The sequence below is a fragment of the Mustela erminea genome, chromosome 7, assembly GCF_009829155.1.
Source record: "Mustela erminea isolate mMusErm1 chromosome 7, mMusErm1.Pri, whole genome shotgun sequence".
Lineage (NCBI taxonomy): Eukaryota > Metazoa > Chordata > Mammalia > Carnivora > Mustelidae > Mustela > Mustela erminea.
Window position 1 is genome coordinate 69,407,696 of NC_045620.1, and position 16,469 is coordinate 69,424,164.

The following is a 16,469-nucleotide window of genomic DNA, read 5'->3' on the forward strand; positions in this document are numbered from 1 at the left end:
ACAACAGTGTGATTTCTTTCTGTGGAATTTACATCCCTTCTTTGTATGCAGTTGTGATAGGTAGATATGACTCATGACTTTCCATGCCATCATGACAGCCAATGGAGACCCTCCACTCCAGGCTCAGTTCTCTGACCTTCCTCCTACAGCCCAGGTACAGCAAGATTCAGGATAGGAGTTAAGGTTGATCTATTAGTTGCTCTCTACCCTAGGACTCTGAGTCTTGAGTAGAGTGAAATTACGGCAGAAGAACCATTGAAATTCATCATTCCAGCTGTGGAGCCAGCACTCAACTGGCAGCAGAAGCTTCTGGAAACTTCTTATACCCATTTATTCTAAGCCTTGTACTCTAGTCTTTCCTTCAATCTTGTGAGAAGCCCTATAGCTTTCTGGAATATTCTCTTTTTACTTAAGTTATCCCAAATTCATGTCTCCAGTTTGCAACCAGAAACTAATCTGGTTCTCTAAGCTCCTTCTGACTAGAGCCTTGCAGGATTCAAGTTCTTAACTGCTTGTGGATGAACCTGATCCCTGTTCACTATAAGTAAAGGGAAAGATACAAGAATATTTTTACTAAGGAAGGTTAATTCCTTTGAAGTCTTGGGCATGAGGTTGAGTGTAGATTCCTTGTGCTGGTGAGGGACTTGAATTATTTTCCAGCAAACTGGTAAATGTGGCAATATAATCAGGTGATTTTCCTTGAGAGTCAAGGGGAGTCAGAAATGTGTTTTTGTGCTTCAGAAGCAAGCAGCAAGGCTCTTAATGAGGCTTCTTGGGCCTATTTATAGTTGAAAATGCCAATAAATTTTATACTTTGCTTCCTTTGACCCTATACATTGGTACATGAAATTTTCTGAGAGGCTCCTGCTACACTGGATAATACTCTTCTATTCTCACCCAGTTCTGAGGGGTCAGATAGATGAAGATCACAGGCCATCTTTATTGATAAAACCTTATTGAAGGTATACAGCTTGGACTATGGGCCAGTAGGCTTTCCAGAACTTTATTTCTGGTCCCAGCTGGCTTCAGGCCCCTGCTAAAAAGGGGCAGTACCTGCTGTGCTTAAAAGCTTCCACTTGGAGAAGATCAGAATGTGTAGGTAGCCTGTAGAAATAAGGGGGAACACAGTAAATGTGATTCTGAGCTGAATTATGTTAGGGTTTTCTGTTCTATAGTTTTCAGTGACAAACAAATAATCCCCCCCATTCAATCATCTTCTCAATTACATTGACCTGTTTACTTCCTAGATAGTTTCTTACTACTTCCATTAGCCTCCATCTTCCTTGCTGTTCCTCCATATTTTGGGTCCTAAGGGCATAAAAACAAGTATCTACCCTGACAGTAACGTTAGCAGAATTCTTGACAACAGTGAAACATGGCCCACCTGAGAACCAAGGTCTTATCAGCCATTTACTACGTGCAATAGGACATTCTGTACTTACCGAAGAAGGACCTTGGTTCTGCCCAGCTGGTGCTCCCTTGGCAGAGAAGGAGAGAGGGAGAGGTACCCTCTTTTCAGGCACAGTCCTTAGGCTCTTTAGTTTTCATAAGAGAATGAAAACAGATGTAAGAAGAGAATGCTTCCCCTTGGTAGGTTGTTAGAGGATATAGAGGATATAGTATAGGATATAGTACTCTTGGTCCCTGCCAGAGACAATACCTTCAACTCTGTTATTCAGTTCGTATTGAAATCTCAATTACAAGAAATAAAACTCTTAGAGGGTTGTTGGAAGGCCATCAATTCTTCTAGCAGGCCAAAATTTATCCCCAAATCAAGCCAGATCATCAAGAACCCATGTACATGGACTACATTTTTTTGATTTCTTGTAAGCTACTTTTACTGAATGGGACTTTGGGGTGAATCAATGATGCTATAAGAAGCCATATGAAAGCTATCTTTTGTACTTCTGGAAGGAGCATCAACGAAGCTATGGTCAGCTTGTATTACACCATGTCCTTTGTGAAGATCCAGAGGAGAATTTTTTTCAGATCTAAATAGTAGGTAACTCTACCTTTCTCTTAAACAAATTGAATTTGAATAATTTTATGTTCAAGCTTTGCGCAGTGGCAGTATTGTAGCCAATGAGGTTTATCCGAGGCACGATTATAGCTAATTGAATAATTTTATGTTCATTGTGATTTTTGTAATCAGTAATGTGTTCCTTTTGGCTCTGGCTGTCACGACACTTAGAAGTGAACCAAGGACATTTAATCTTTGTATATGACATTTTTGACATCTCCTTTTTGGGTATGTTTGATTTGCTTATAGTTTTAGGTACTGTTCTATGCTTGTTTTCTTCTTTGCTTTGATATTTACCCACTTTCTTTCTTTACCAAATGATCTTATATTTTGTAAGCTTCTTCAAACTCTTAGTAAGGATGAGTAAGAGTATCAGTAAATTAGTTAACTAAAAAAGTAAATATGGAGTTATATCTCCTTCACAGAGGAGAATATTCTTACCACTTGTCCATATGGTAATTTCTTGCCTTGTTTTCTGGGGTCCATTTCTTTTTATTTTTTATTTATTTGTTTATTTGTTTTTTTAAAGATTTTTTAAAAATTTAATTAACATATAATATATTATTAGTTTCAAAGTTAGAGTGCAGTGATTCATCAGTCTTATGTAATACCCAGTGTTCATTATATCACGTGACCTCCTTAATGTCCATCACTCACTTACCCTATTCCTCACCCAGCCTCCCCATCAGCAATCCTCCATTTGTTTCCTATGATTAAGAGTCTCTTATGGTTTGTCTCCCTCTCTGATTTCATCTTGTTTTATTTTTTCCTCTCTTTCCCTATTATCGTCTGTTTTGTTTCTTAAATTCCACATATGAGTGAGATCCTGTGATAATTGTCTTTCTCCGACTGACTTATTTTGCTTAGCATAATACCCTTTAGTTCCATCCACATCATTGCAAATGGCAAGATTTCAACTTTTGATGGCTGAGTAGTATTCCATTGCATATATATATATATATATACCACATCTTCTTTATCCATTCATCTGTCAACAGACATCTGGGCTCTTTCCACGGTTTGGCTATTGTGGACAATACTGCTATAAAGATTGGAGTGCACTTGGCCCTTTGGATCACTACATTTTTATCCTTGGGTAAATACCCAGTAGTGCAATTTTCTGGGTGTTAGGGTAGTTCTATTTTCAATTTTCTGAGGAACCTCCCTACAGTCTTCCAGAATGGCTGCATCAGTTCGCATTCCCGTGAATAGTGTAATACGGTTCCCTTTCCTGTATCCTCACCAACATCTGTCTTTTCCTGACTTGTTAATTCTTACTGCTGTGAGGTAGTATCTCATTGTGGCTTTGATTTGTATTTCCATGATGCTGAGTGATGTTGATCTTTTTTTCATATGTCTGTTGGCCATTTGTATGTCTTCTTTGGAGAAATTTCTATTCATGTCTTTTGCCCATTTTTTTGATTGGATTATTTGTTCTTTGGGTGTTGAGTTTGATAAGTTTTTTATAGATTTTGGATACTAGCCATTTATCTACCCATGACTCTCATACCTCTGAATTGGCCTGCTTTGAAGTTTATTTGGTTCACTCAAAGATTAGAACTGCTTCTGATGCTTTTACTACTTCACAGCAGAATATCAGTTATTCAACGGGATGATTCTCTTCTGTCTGTGAACTGTGAGGAACAGTTGATATGAAGGTGGGGGTGGAGAGGCATGTAATGAAGGGAGATCAGGCTAGTCAACAGCCTTGCATCAGAGCTAATGGGATGATGGGATGCTACATGTCTATGCAGAATATCTTTCAATTTAATATGGCTCCAAAACATTTGTGTAATAAATATGTTACTCTGCCTTGAAGAGGCATTATTGTTAAGGTTGTGGAAAGTCATCTCTAAGAAAAGCAAGGTATATTAACATCCTGTGTTAAGTTACAAATATCATTTTGAACTCATGAGTTCACAAAGAAATATCTTTTTCAGTTCTGTCATCTCCAAAAGTAGCCCAGGAGAAGCAGCAGCCCTTTTGGCCACTACTGATTCTCATATACACTCCTGGCTTGCCAAGTATTGGCCCCTAGCAGGAGCCAAAGTTTCCTGGAGAGAAAGTGATTACATTTCTTGGTATAGGAAAACTCAAGAATAGTCTGTGGTTGATGGGAAAAAAGTACTTTCAAAGATGTCAGATGGCACTGAAAGGACAAAGTAACAGGTTATACAACATTGTAACAATTTGAACATCAAGAAATCAGGAGGATTTTATATATATATATATATATATATATATATATATATATATATATATATATATATTTGTTTCTTCTTTCCAGTTTCTTCTATTAACTATTATATATGTTCTTATAGCCTCTTAGACACGTTTTTAAAAATGCATTTTCAAATAGCTTGAAGAAATATCATAGAAACTATCAAGAACAGGAATAAATTGGTCAGTATCTACTGCCTCACATAGAAATGACATGGGAAGAGGGTCCAAGATTTAATTGGCACAATGATAACCCATAGTAACTAAGTTGAGAGAGAGGTTAACAGTATGGGGGCAAGATTTTCAATTGTCCAGATGTCCTATGGAGGAAGGGTAATTGTACTGACTTAATCTCTCATCTCCTAGGAAACAGACCCCTTGGATGGCCTTACTAATCATAATAGTATAGTAATTAGGAATATAAGGTTTTCTAATAATGCTAACCAGCCAGGACACCATAGTGTAATGATGGGACAAAGGTTCATGCTGACCAAGTGAAACTCAAGGAGCACAATACATTATTTCAAGGGGAGACACTAAAACCTGTGTGAAAAGTGTGATCTTGGAGCCTTAGTGACAATATAAAGGAAGTTGAATTCCTGAAAGAACTTAACCAGATTCCATGTCAGACAGGAAACAAAACACAAAACAAAACAAAACACAACTCTCCTCCCCTCCAGCCAACACAACCCCCACCCCCAAAGATCAGTTATGCAGAAATTGCAAACTCAGCTGACTAATCTGAGATTTTTTTGGAGAGGGAGGGAGAGTGGATTTGGTATCATTACTCAATGCAAGGCTAGGAAGATATAGAATTTAAATTAATATAAATCAGTATATTAACACTAAAAGTAGTTTAAGTTAAATAGCAAGTTCTGTAACAGCTCTGCTATTTTGTCAGGGTTTTGCCTACTTCTCAAATGTTTAAAACATTTATGAGAGCATGATATTTTAGATTTGTGATTGTAATTCAATGTTTAGGGGCATTTCAGCAAAAAAAAATGTGTATTCAGTGTTTGAATTCTTAGGAAAATCTAATTTAAATTATAGGTATTTGTGTATTATGTATGTATGTAGGCTCCATGCCTAACACAGGGCTTGAACTCACAACGCTGAGGTCAAGACCTGAGATCAAGAGTCAGAAGCTGCCAGCTGAGCCACCCAAATGCCCCAGGCATTTATTTATTATTTGTGTAACTAAATTGTAAATTTTGAGGACTATTGATTCCTTAATCATTCCTTAAGATTCCTTAATCTTAAAGGAATATTAATTATTTTATAGATCTATAAACGGTGTATATAGTACATGAAACAAAAGCTGAAGTGGAAGTTCATCTCCATGAACAAGAACCACGAAAATAAATCTCTTTTTATGACAGTTACTGCTCTCAAGTTTCTCTCAGATTTGTTAGAGCTTGTAAGAGTAGTCTGCAAGTAATTATGTGGAGTTTAGCTGTGGTGGAAAACCACGGAATTTGAGGCTCAAGGCAGGCGTGATTGACACTGATAGGAGGCAAATTTGTGCTGACTGCTCTTTTAGGCAGCTGGACCTATAGTTACAGAAACTTGCATTTGGAGAGAAACCTAGGATTGAGAGGATTAAGTAAGGATCCTGACATTAGAGAGATTTTGAGATTTGACCAAATCCCCAGCATGCTGGGCAGAAATGAGGCTTGAGTTTAGGCTTTCCTGCTTGAGAGTCCAGGGCTCTGTTGATTCTGCCAGCCCTGCTTGAAGCTGTGTCAGGGGACGTGGGCCCATATGGGACATATAGGTAGTAGGTGGCCAATAAACAATATAGCAATGATAAAAATAGAAATGACATAGCAGCAATAATGTATCTACTCACGAGAAGCTTATAGTTATGTTGCACAGATGAATGAAGCAGCTTATCAAGCAGAACAAAGTCATTGCGAAAACAAAGCTCTAATGTATATCAGAAAAAGGTAGAAGGAAAAGGGCATGTCTGCTTTCTCAAATTACTCAAGAAGAGACAATCTAACAAGAAAAGGGGACAGAGCATAGAAGCAGGACAGAGTAAGATAACCAAACTGACAATAAGCATATGAAAAGATATTCAACCCCACTAGTAGTGATGGAAATAAAAATAAAACAAATTATCATGTCTCATTTGTCAGATTGATAAATTTTAGAGTTACGTTATTCATTGTGGGCAAAGATAGGAAGAAATAGTCTTCTAATTTGGGTTGGAATGGGCTATGGTAAAGATTTTTGGGGGCTTATTTCTTAATATCATTCAAAATTTAACTTGTATCAATGATTGACCCAGAATTCAAGTTCTAGAAATTGTAAAGAAATCCTTGTTCGTGGTTACCAAGATGAAGATACCAGGGTGTTTAATGCCATATTATTTTATAGTACTGAAAAATTGACATTACATACAGGTTCCTTAAAAAACGAGATTTAATGCAATATAGTACATCCACATTGTGGAATACTATGTAGCAATTAAACATTAAAATTTAAAAATATCTCCAAAGATAAGATATCCAAATGGGCAGATCACTGAGGTATTTTGTTAAGTGGCAAAATGCATGAAAAATATCTGTAATGATCTCACCATTGCAAAAAAAAAAAAAGAAAAGTGAACATGTTTATATATGATTATGAATGCATAAATAAATAACTTGAAGGAAACCCTTAATTGCCATCAGTTGTTACCTTGGGAAAGAAGAATATATTTAGAAGTAGGGAAGTGGGTAGGGACAATGTTTCATTTTTCACTCTTTTTTTTTTTTAAATTTTGTTTATTTATTTGAAAGAGAGAGAGAGAGAGAGAGCACATGAGAGGAGAGAGGTGAGTGGGAGAAGCAGACTTCCCGTTGAGCAGGGAGCCTGATGTGGGACTTGATCCCAGGACTCCAGGATCATAACCTGAGCTAAAGGCAGTTGCTTAACCAACTGAGCCACCCAGGTGCCCCATTTTTCACTCTTTAGTTCTATACTTATAACTCTACTGTATCTAAGTCTATGCTTATTGATGTCTATGTTGATACATCATTAACTGTAGTTTTTCAGTCTTTGAATTCATATAGTACTGGTCTAATACAAATTATCTTTTTTTATTATTATTAAAAAACAATTTTTAAGGCCTTGGCCTTCCAGCCCAGTCCTGGTTCCACTCTAAGAAAGTAATCACTCAAGGTAGAACGAAAGGAATGGCATGAAAAGGCTTGAAAGAAACAAATGGCCACTTCTTGGCCCTGGTTCCCTTCCTCCTTGCCCATCTTTCCAATAAAACTTGTAGAGGTAGAGAGCATCCCGCTGCACTTAATTGTGCTCATTGAACCATTTCCTAACATCTAGAGTGAAAATACACCTGGAATTGTAACTCTAAAGTAGAGGATGCTAATTTGAAATGTTTTTCCAATGTCTAGCTTCCCCTGCTTGTCAGACCCAGCATGCTTACTTGCTCTCTCCAGGTGGAATGACAGTTTGTCTTGGGCTCTGCTTTGTCCTTGCTTAGTGGAATCACAAAGGAGACCTGGCCTCCTGCTAGGGCCAGACCTGCAGACCATGAACTCAAAGCCTGTACTTTGTGTATCAAATCCAGTGGTTCTGCCAAAGGAATCTGCTGTGGATGTTGGCCTTATTTCCCAGGAAAAATGATGTATCGTTTGTGTTGAGCACTTGCGGCAGCCTGTCTTGGCTCATGGTAGTCAGGGATTGGCACTGGCCCGGCACCTATGTATCTCTTGGGAAGCGAGTCATAGCTCCTACACAGGAAGGTTGCTCAATGGAGGATCCAGAAAGGAGCCAACCCCCATGCGCTTTGGACTGTCCCTTAGCTTTTCCATTGATTCTTCATTTATTCAGCAAACACTGGCTTTCTCACTCTGCTTTGCCCATACAATTCATCACCAGCACATATCAAAACCTACCATTTCTGTGATTTTCTCACATTGCCCTCTCCCTGGCCTGTTTTGACTTGTTGTCTGGCTTCCTTTCATTTTTCCTGGCTCTCTGCTCTCTTGGGCCTGCACCTTTGTTCCTGATGGTGATTGTTCCAGGACCTACTTGCTTTGAGAGACTGTCTAGACATAATTAGCCTGCTCTGACCCACACCTCTCCCTGGACTGTGATTTGCTTTTCATTGTCTGCCTTTGTCTTGGCTCATAGAAATGAACTGGGCTTGGCTAGCCTTTTAGGATTTTCTAGGAGGTGGAATGGACCAGAAAATGCCATGGCCAGGCACACTGTTTTGGGGACTGAGTTGTAGGAGGGGAGAGCTAGGGTTGTAAAGATTCACTCATTCATTCATGAGAGATAGCATTTAAAAATATATGAAATATATGGGCTATCAGATGTTGAGAAGCATTTTAAACAAAACATACGTAAGGAGGATAAAGTGTATTGGGGTAGAAGTAGGGGTAACAATTTATATTTTTATTTTTTATTTTTTTGAGTTGAGTTGCCTTATTTATAGATTTACTTATTTATTATTGTTATGTTAGTCAGCATATAGCACATCATTAGTTTTTGATGTAGTATTCCATGATTCATTGTTTGGGTATAACACCCAGTGCTTCCTGTAATAGGTGTCCTTAATAGTCATTTCCAAGCTAATCCATATCCTAGCTCCCTCCCCTCTAAAACCCTCAGTTTATTTCTTGGAGTCCATAGTTTCTCATGGTTCATTGATTTCCCCCCCTATATTTTTTCCCTTCCTTCTCCCAATGTCCTCCACTCTACTCATTATGTTCCACAAATAAGTAAAACCATATGATAATTGACTTTCTCTACTTATTTCACTTAGTATAATCTCCTCCAGTCCCATCCATCTTGATGCAAAAGTTCAGTATTCACTCTTACACTATTGGTGGGAATGCAAGTTGGTGTAGCCACTTTGGAAAACAGTGTGGAAATTCCTTAAGAAATTAAAAATAGAGCCACCCTAAGACCCTGCAATTGCATGATTGGGTATTTACCCCAAAGATACAGGTGTAGTGAAAAGAAGGGCCATCTGTACCCCAATATTCATAGCAGCAAAGGTCACAATCACTAAACTGTGGAAAGAGCCAAGATGCCCTTCAACAGATGAATGGATAAAAAAGATATGGTCCATAAATACATGGAATATTATGCCTCTATCAGAAAGGATGAATACCCAACTTTTGTATCAACATGGACGGGACTGGAGGAGATTATGCTGAGTGAAATAAGTCAAGCAGAAAGAGTCAATTATCATATGGTCTCACTTACTTGTGGAGCATAAGGAATAACATGGAGGACATTGGGAGAAGGAGAGAAGTGAGTTGGGGGAAACAGGAGGGGGAGATGAACCATGAGAGACTGGGGACTCTGAGAAACAAACTGAGGGTTTTGGAGGGGAGGAGAGTTGGGGATTGGGTGAGCCTGGTGATGGGTATTAAGGAGGGCATGTATTACATGGGGCACTGGGTGTGATACATAAACAATGAATCTTGGAATACTGAAAAAAACAAAATAAAGTTTAAATTAAAAAAATAGTTGGGTATTCATCCTTTCTGATGGTTTAGTAATATTCCATGGACCACATTTTTTTTTTTTTTTTTTTTTTTTTTTTTTTTTGCAACAATAGGATCTTTAATAAGTATGAACATGTTCATAGAGGGCAGGAGACAGCATTGCCTATTCTAGTGAGTCTCTCTCTCTCTCTCTTTTTTTCTAGTGAGTTTCTTTTAAGATGGGGCCACCATATCCTCCTGAGAAAGTAGTTAGATGTTAATAATAAGGAAATTTACAGAGTAATCCTATGTATAGATATTGTGTGAACAGGATGACTCCAAAATGACATAATGGAACTGCCATAGCCCCTAGTGTCTCGAATACGTGGATTTTCAAGCTCTAGGTAGGAACAGCCATTTTGGTATTCTGAAAGAGCGAAACAATATACATTTAAAATAATTTTATTCAATGATGAGTGAATGTTCACTACTTTAAAAATTTAAGTAATATTGGTGTAAGGTATTATGTTCATTTAAGCAAGACTTGGGAGAGAGAGAGGGAGAAGTGTACTCCAACTGAGCAGTGATCCTGATTCAGGGCTTGATCCCTGGACCTTGGGATCATGAACTGAGCCAAAGGCAAACCCTTAACCAACTGAGCCATCCAGATGCCCTTTAAAATATAGTTTTTAACTTTTTTTTTTTTATTTCCAGCATAACAGTATTCATTATTTTTGCACCACACCCCGTGCTCCATGCAATCCGTGCCCTCTATAATACCCACCACCTGGTACCCCAACCTCCCACCCCCCGTCCCTTCAAAACCCTCAGATTGTTTTTCAGAGTCCATAGTCTCTCATGGTTCACCTCCCCTTCCAGTTTCCCCCAACTCACTTCTCCACTCTAAGTCCCCATGTCCTCCATGCTATTTGTTATGCTCCACAAATAAGTGAAACCATATGATAATTGACTCTCTCTGCTTGACTTATTTCACTCAGCATAATCTCTTCCAGTCCCGTCCATGTTGCTACAAAAAAAAGGCTTAAGTGGGTAGGAGAAGAATCAATGAAACAAGATGGGATTGGGAGGGAGACAAACCATAAGTGACTTTTAATCTCACAAAACAAACTGAGGGTTGCTGGGGGGAGGGGGTTTGGGAGAAGGGGGTGGGATTATGGACATTGGGGAGGGTATGTGCTTTGGTGAGTGCTGTGAAGTGTGTAAACCTGGTGATTCACAGACCTGTACCCCTGGGGATGGACCACATTTTTTTATCCATTCATCTGTTGAAGGGCTTCTTGGCTTTTTCCACAGTTGCCAAACTGCCAAACTGCCATTGCTGCTATGAACATTGGGGTGCTGATGGCCCTTCTTTTCACTACATCTGTATCTTTGGGGTAAATACCAGTAGGGCAATTGCTGGGTCATAGGTTAGCTCTATTTTTAATTTTTTGAGGAACCTCCACACTGTTTTCCAAAGTGGCTGTACTAGCTAGCATTCCCACCAACTGCTTAAGATGGTTCCCCTTTCTCCACAACCTCTCCAACACTTGTTCTTGTCATGTCAATTTTATTTGCCATTCTAACTGGTGTAAGGTGGTATCTCAATGTGGTTTTGGTTTGAATTTCTCTGATGGCTAATGATGATGAACATTTTTTCATGTGTCTGTTAGCCATTTGTATATCTTCTTTTGAGACATGTCTGTTCATGTCTTCTGCCCATTTCTTGACTTAGTTATTTATTTTAAAGTTCTTTATAGATCTTGGATATCAGCCCTTTGTGTGTAGTGTCATTTGTGAATATCTTCTCCCATTCCTGGGTTGCCTCTTTGTTTTGTTTTGTTTTGTTTTTTTCCTTTGCTGTGCAGAAGCTTTTTATCTTGATGAAGTCCCAAAATTTCATTTTTGCTTTTGTTTCGCTTGCCTTGGAGACATGTCTTGAAAGAAGTTATTGTGACCGATGTTGAGGAGGTTACTGCCTATGTTCTTCTCAAGGATTTTGATGGATTCCTGTCTCACACTGAGGTCTTTCATCCATTTTAAGTTTATCTTTGTGTATGATGTAAGCAAATGGTTGAGTTTCATCCTTCTGTATAGCTGCCCAATTTTCCCAGCACCATTTATTGAAGAGACTGTCTTTTTTTTTAAAGAATTTATTTATTTATTTATTTGACAGACAGAGATCACAAGTAGGCAGAGAGGCAGGCAAGGGTAAGGGTTGGGGAGCAGGCTCCCTGCCAAGCAGAGAGGCCGATGCAGGGTTCAATCCTAGGACCCTGGGATCATGACCTGAGCCAAAGGCAGATGCTTTAACCCAGTGAGCCACCCAGGCACCCCGAGACTGTCTTTTTTCCATTGGATACTTTTTCCTGCTTTGTCGAGGATTATTTGACCAGAGTTGAGGGTCCATATCTGGGCTCTCTACTTTGTTCCATTGGTCTATGAGTCTGTTTTTGTGCCAGTACCGTGCTGCCTTGGTGATCACAGTTTTGTAATATGGCTTTAAATCAGGCAACGTGATACCCCCAGCTTTGTTTTTCTTTGGCAATTCGAGGTCTTTTCTGATTCTATACAAATTTTAGGATTGTTTGTTCCAGCACCTTGAAAAGTGCCATTGGTATTTTGATTGGGATGGCACTGAAAGTATAGATTGCTCTGGGCAGCATAGACATTTTAACAATGTTTATTCTTCCATCCATGAACATGGATTGTTTTTCCATCTTTTTGTGTCTTCTTCAATTTCTTTCATGAGTGTTCTGTAGTTACTAGAGTATAGATCTTTTATCTCTCTGGTTAGGTTTATTCCAAGGTATCTTATGGTTTTTGATGCTATTGTAAATGGAATTGATTATATAATTTTTCTTTCTATAGTTACATTGTTAGTGTATAAGAAAGCAACTGATTTTTGTGCATTGATTTTGTATCTTGCCACATTACTGAATTGCTATATGAGTTCTAGTAATTTGGGTCTTTTTGGGTTTTCCATGTAAAGTATCATGTCATCTGTGAAGAGAGTTTGACTTCTTCTTTGCCAATTTGAATACCTTTTATTTCTTTTTATTATCTGACTACTGTTGCTAGGACTTCTAGTACTATGGTGAAAGGGGTAGCAATTTAATAGGGAGTTCAGAGAATGCCTCACTCACCAGTGAGTCAACCCTGTGAATTGCTTGGGAGGGAGATACTCTAGACGAAGGAAAGAGCAAGAACAAAGTCTCTGAAGTGAGAGCCTGTCTGGAATGTTGAAGAGCAAGAAAGGCAGGGAGGGAAATGAGATGGGTGGAGAGTAGATACCCCTAAACTGTAACACATATCCAGAGTCTGTGGCACTGTGTGATCCTTTGTGAGAGCTTCAGTTCTCACTGCCTGTCAGTTACTAGTGGGGAAGTTTCATGAATTGAGGTGGACAGCCATTCAGCACACTACATTTGGATTGTCTCATTTAGAGGTGATGGCAAGACTGACTGAAAACAACAGTATTGGGGAAGAGCTGAGTCTGCATGGGTGAGGGGTTTTCCAGGCAGAGGGACTAGCATGGGCAAGGGCTAGTGTGTGCGACATCATGATGTCTTCAGAGAAAGGAGAATAATTTGCTTTGGCTGGAGATGGCAGTGCAAGAGTAGACAGGCAGGAGGGACCTGAGAGGAAACTGGTGAGACAGGCGATACCAGTCCAGAGGGGCCTTACATCGTGTAGTAATGTGGTTGGATTTAATCTGACAATCATGGGAAGCCACAGCAGGTTTTCAAATAGGGACATGTGACAGTCATTGTGAAAAAGAAAATAATTTTCACCCCAATGCCTCAGTTCCCATATCATCTAACAATGAGAAGGCTCAGGATCTGAAAAAAGTGAAGTGGGCTTTATTTACCTCACCAGATTCTTAGAAGAATAAATGAGATATGATTCATGAAAGACCATTGCAGTCTGCAGAGTGGCCCTTATTGCCATCAAATGAAGAATGGGATGGATGGAGTTGGAAAAGGAGTGGACAGAATTCTCCAATGGAAGGATGCATGGCTCCGCAGTCAGACATCAGTTGGAATCTTGGCTTCACTGTGCACTGGCCGTGTAACCTTGGACCAGATACTAGACCACTCAGAGCCTCAGTTTTCCCAACAGCAAAATAGGTTAATTTTTACTTCCCTGGATGTGTAGACTGGAAACATGGTGTATGACATGCCTAGCCCTGGTAATGGTCCAGAGGGGGAGCTTAATAACTGACAGCTGTTATTTTTTGAGAATGATCATGGGGGACATATGATCAGATGGATACTTATTCCAGCCCTTATGTCTAGTGCTGTTAAGGCAGTGCTGCCAATGCTGATTGGATGTGCCATTTAAATCTGAGCTGATTCAAGGATGGGTTTCTGAGGATGGGTTTGTATCAATCCTTTACCTTGCCTGGATCAGTTTGTACCCATGGCATGCTGTATGTCTGTGGTTGGGTGCATGATCTGGACATGTGAAGGAAGTAGAGCTAATGGGCTGCCAGGAGCACCAAGCTCATGGCCAGCACGATATATACGCTAGGCTCTGTCCAACTAAGCTAACTGGCTGCAGCCTGGCTTACGGCCATTGATTCAGTCCAGCCAAAGGGGAAATGGAGGCTGAAACATGGATTCATATAACTAGCCCATAATTTTCTGCTACTGAGAAGGAAAAGGCTTATTTTGTCTAGATTTAGCAGAACAATTGTCCATGTTGATTGAATTCTTCAAATAACTTCTCATCTCCCTGCTCTGTTTTGTTTCAGAGCACACAGCTTCACATTTAAAAGAGAGAAGAGAGGGGGGAAAATACTGTCCAGCTGCAATTTCTCATTTGGCAGGCACCCAGTGATTTTCTCAGGATTTGACAGAATGTGATCTCTCATTTAACTCACTTCCTAATACTGCCCCTGAGCAAGACTGAATTGAATGAGACCCTGGTGCAATCATTATCTTGGCTGAAGATTCACACCTACAGTTCTTCCTACAGATTGTTCAGTTCAACCACAGTGGACTCTGAGAAAAACAATCAGAAAACAATGCACTTGCCAAGCTGAAGTCAGGTTCACTGTTGTTTCCAACTGGGCTGCCTCACTCCAGTCTTTTAACGATTTTAACGATTCTCCACAATCATTAGTCATTCATTCATTCAATAAATAATTAAACACCTAGCATGGTGCAAATGCAAATAGTATAATCTATGATCTCTTCCCTCAGGGAACTTACAATTTAGTGGGGAAGATGAGATGTACACAAATAGCTAGCCTCTAATATGGGAGCACAGAAGTGGATGACAGATAGTGAGAGTAGGTTTTGAGAACAGGAGATGAGAACTTGTGCCAGGAATGATTTCATGGAGGGAGTGGAAAGGTTTGGAGTGGTGAGCTGAAGAGTGGGTTTCGCAGAGATGGAGATGAGGGTGGGCAGGTGAGTACTCCAATCTTGAATGGTGGGAGAAATAAGAATGGTGTGTTCTATAATTACTTTTGGAACTGGATTGAAATAAATACCATTTGGAGTAATGCAACAGCAATCCAACAGCTTGAAATGTTTAAAGAGGCTGCATGGGGGAGGCCAGTTAAGAAGCTCATGCAATAATTCAGGTGAGAGAGGGAAGGCTGTATGATGGTAATGATGAAGGTAGTGAGAAAGGGTGGGATTTTGGACATAGTTTAGACTCCCTGATCTCAGTTTCCATATGTGCTTCTTTTCTAGATGACCCCTGCCCTTCAGTTTTGAAAAAAAGATGTTACCAAAGGAAGTAGCTCTCGGTGTGTGATCAGAGTATCTTCTCTCACCTCAGTCATGGCACAGTGTCTTTTGAAGTATGGCTCTGCTCCACTTGTAGCTGTGATACACAGGGTCATAGACCCACAGAACAAGAGAAATGGGGCCTAGGAATCCTTTAATCCAAGCCCTCATTTTACAGATGAGAAAACCAAGGCTCAGGGAGAGGTGAACTGACTTGCCTAAGTCCTCAGAGGTAGTCAGTAGTGGGACTAAAGTAGGGTGTTCTCTGAGTCCATTGGTCTTCCTCAATCACTGCTCCTTTCTCCAGATAAAAGCCAAGGTTTGCTTTTTCCTTGTGGCAGAAACTGGCCTCCTTTCCTCTTGCTCAAGCTAGGCCGTTTCCCAGTTTCTCTTACAGTTAGGTGTGGCCACTGACTGAGATCTGGCCAGGGGAATATGGGTAAAAGTATGTATACTTTGTTTCAGGGCTGGCCCGTGAAAATCCTCCCTGCACAAGCCTCAACTTCTTCCCTCATTTGCTAACTCAGGGCAACTTTGATAACAATGTGTTGAAGATGGCAGAGTCTCCATTACCTGAAACCTTTAATGATTTCATGGAACAGTCATTCCTCCGACCCTGATTATAAATTGTATTCTGGTAAGACACTGAGATTTGTGGATTTATTTGTGAAGGTAGCTAATACTGTCTTAACTAATGATATCTTGTCATTTCAAATCTAGAGAGAGGGACTTCAGTAAGGCTACCTGAAGAGCTTCATATATGCTCTCTGCATTTGGTGGGTACCATGGACTTGGGTTTGATCCTTGTTCTAGAAATCTAGAGAACAAGAAGTTTTGGCAGCAGGACAAGGGTTGGGTCGGTTGAGATTGACCTGCACTCCCAGAATTGGTCAGGGTAAAAGGAATGTGGACCAGATACTGGTCATACAGTACATAAAAATTGCCTGGAGTTATTTCAACTCTTGTTCAAGGACACTACACTACACTGACGATGGAGAGAGTGTCTGGGTGGTGGGGACAACCAGAAAACCAGAGACAGAG

General features: G+C 39.7%; 1 pseudogene; it reads left to right on the plus strand.

Annotated features, from left to right (window-relative positions):
* The first annotated feature begins 2,053 nt into the window (after positions 1-2,053).
* Positions 2,054-2,249, plus strand: LOC116596605 (annotated as a pseudogene).
* The last annotated feature ends 14,220 nt before the right edge of the window (positions 2,250-16,469 follow it).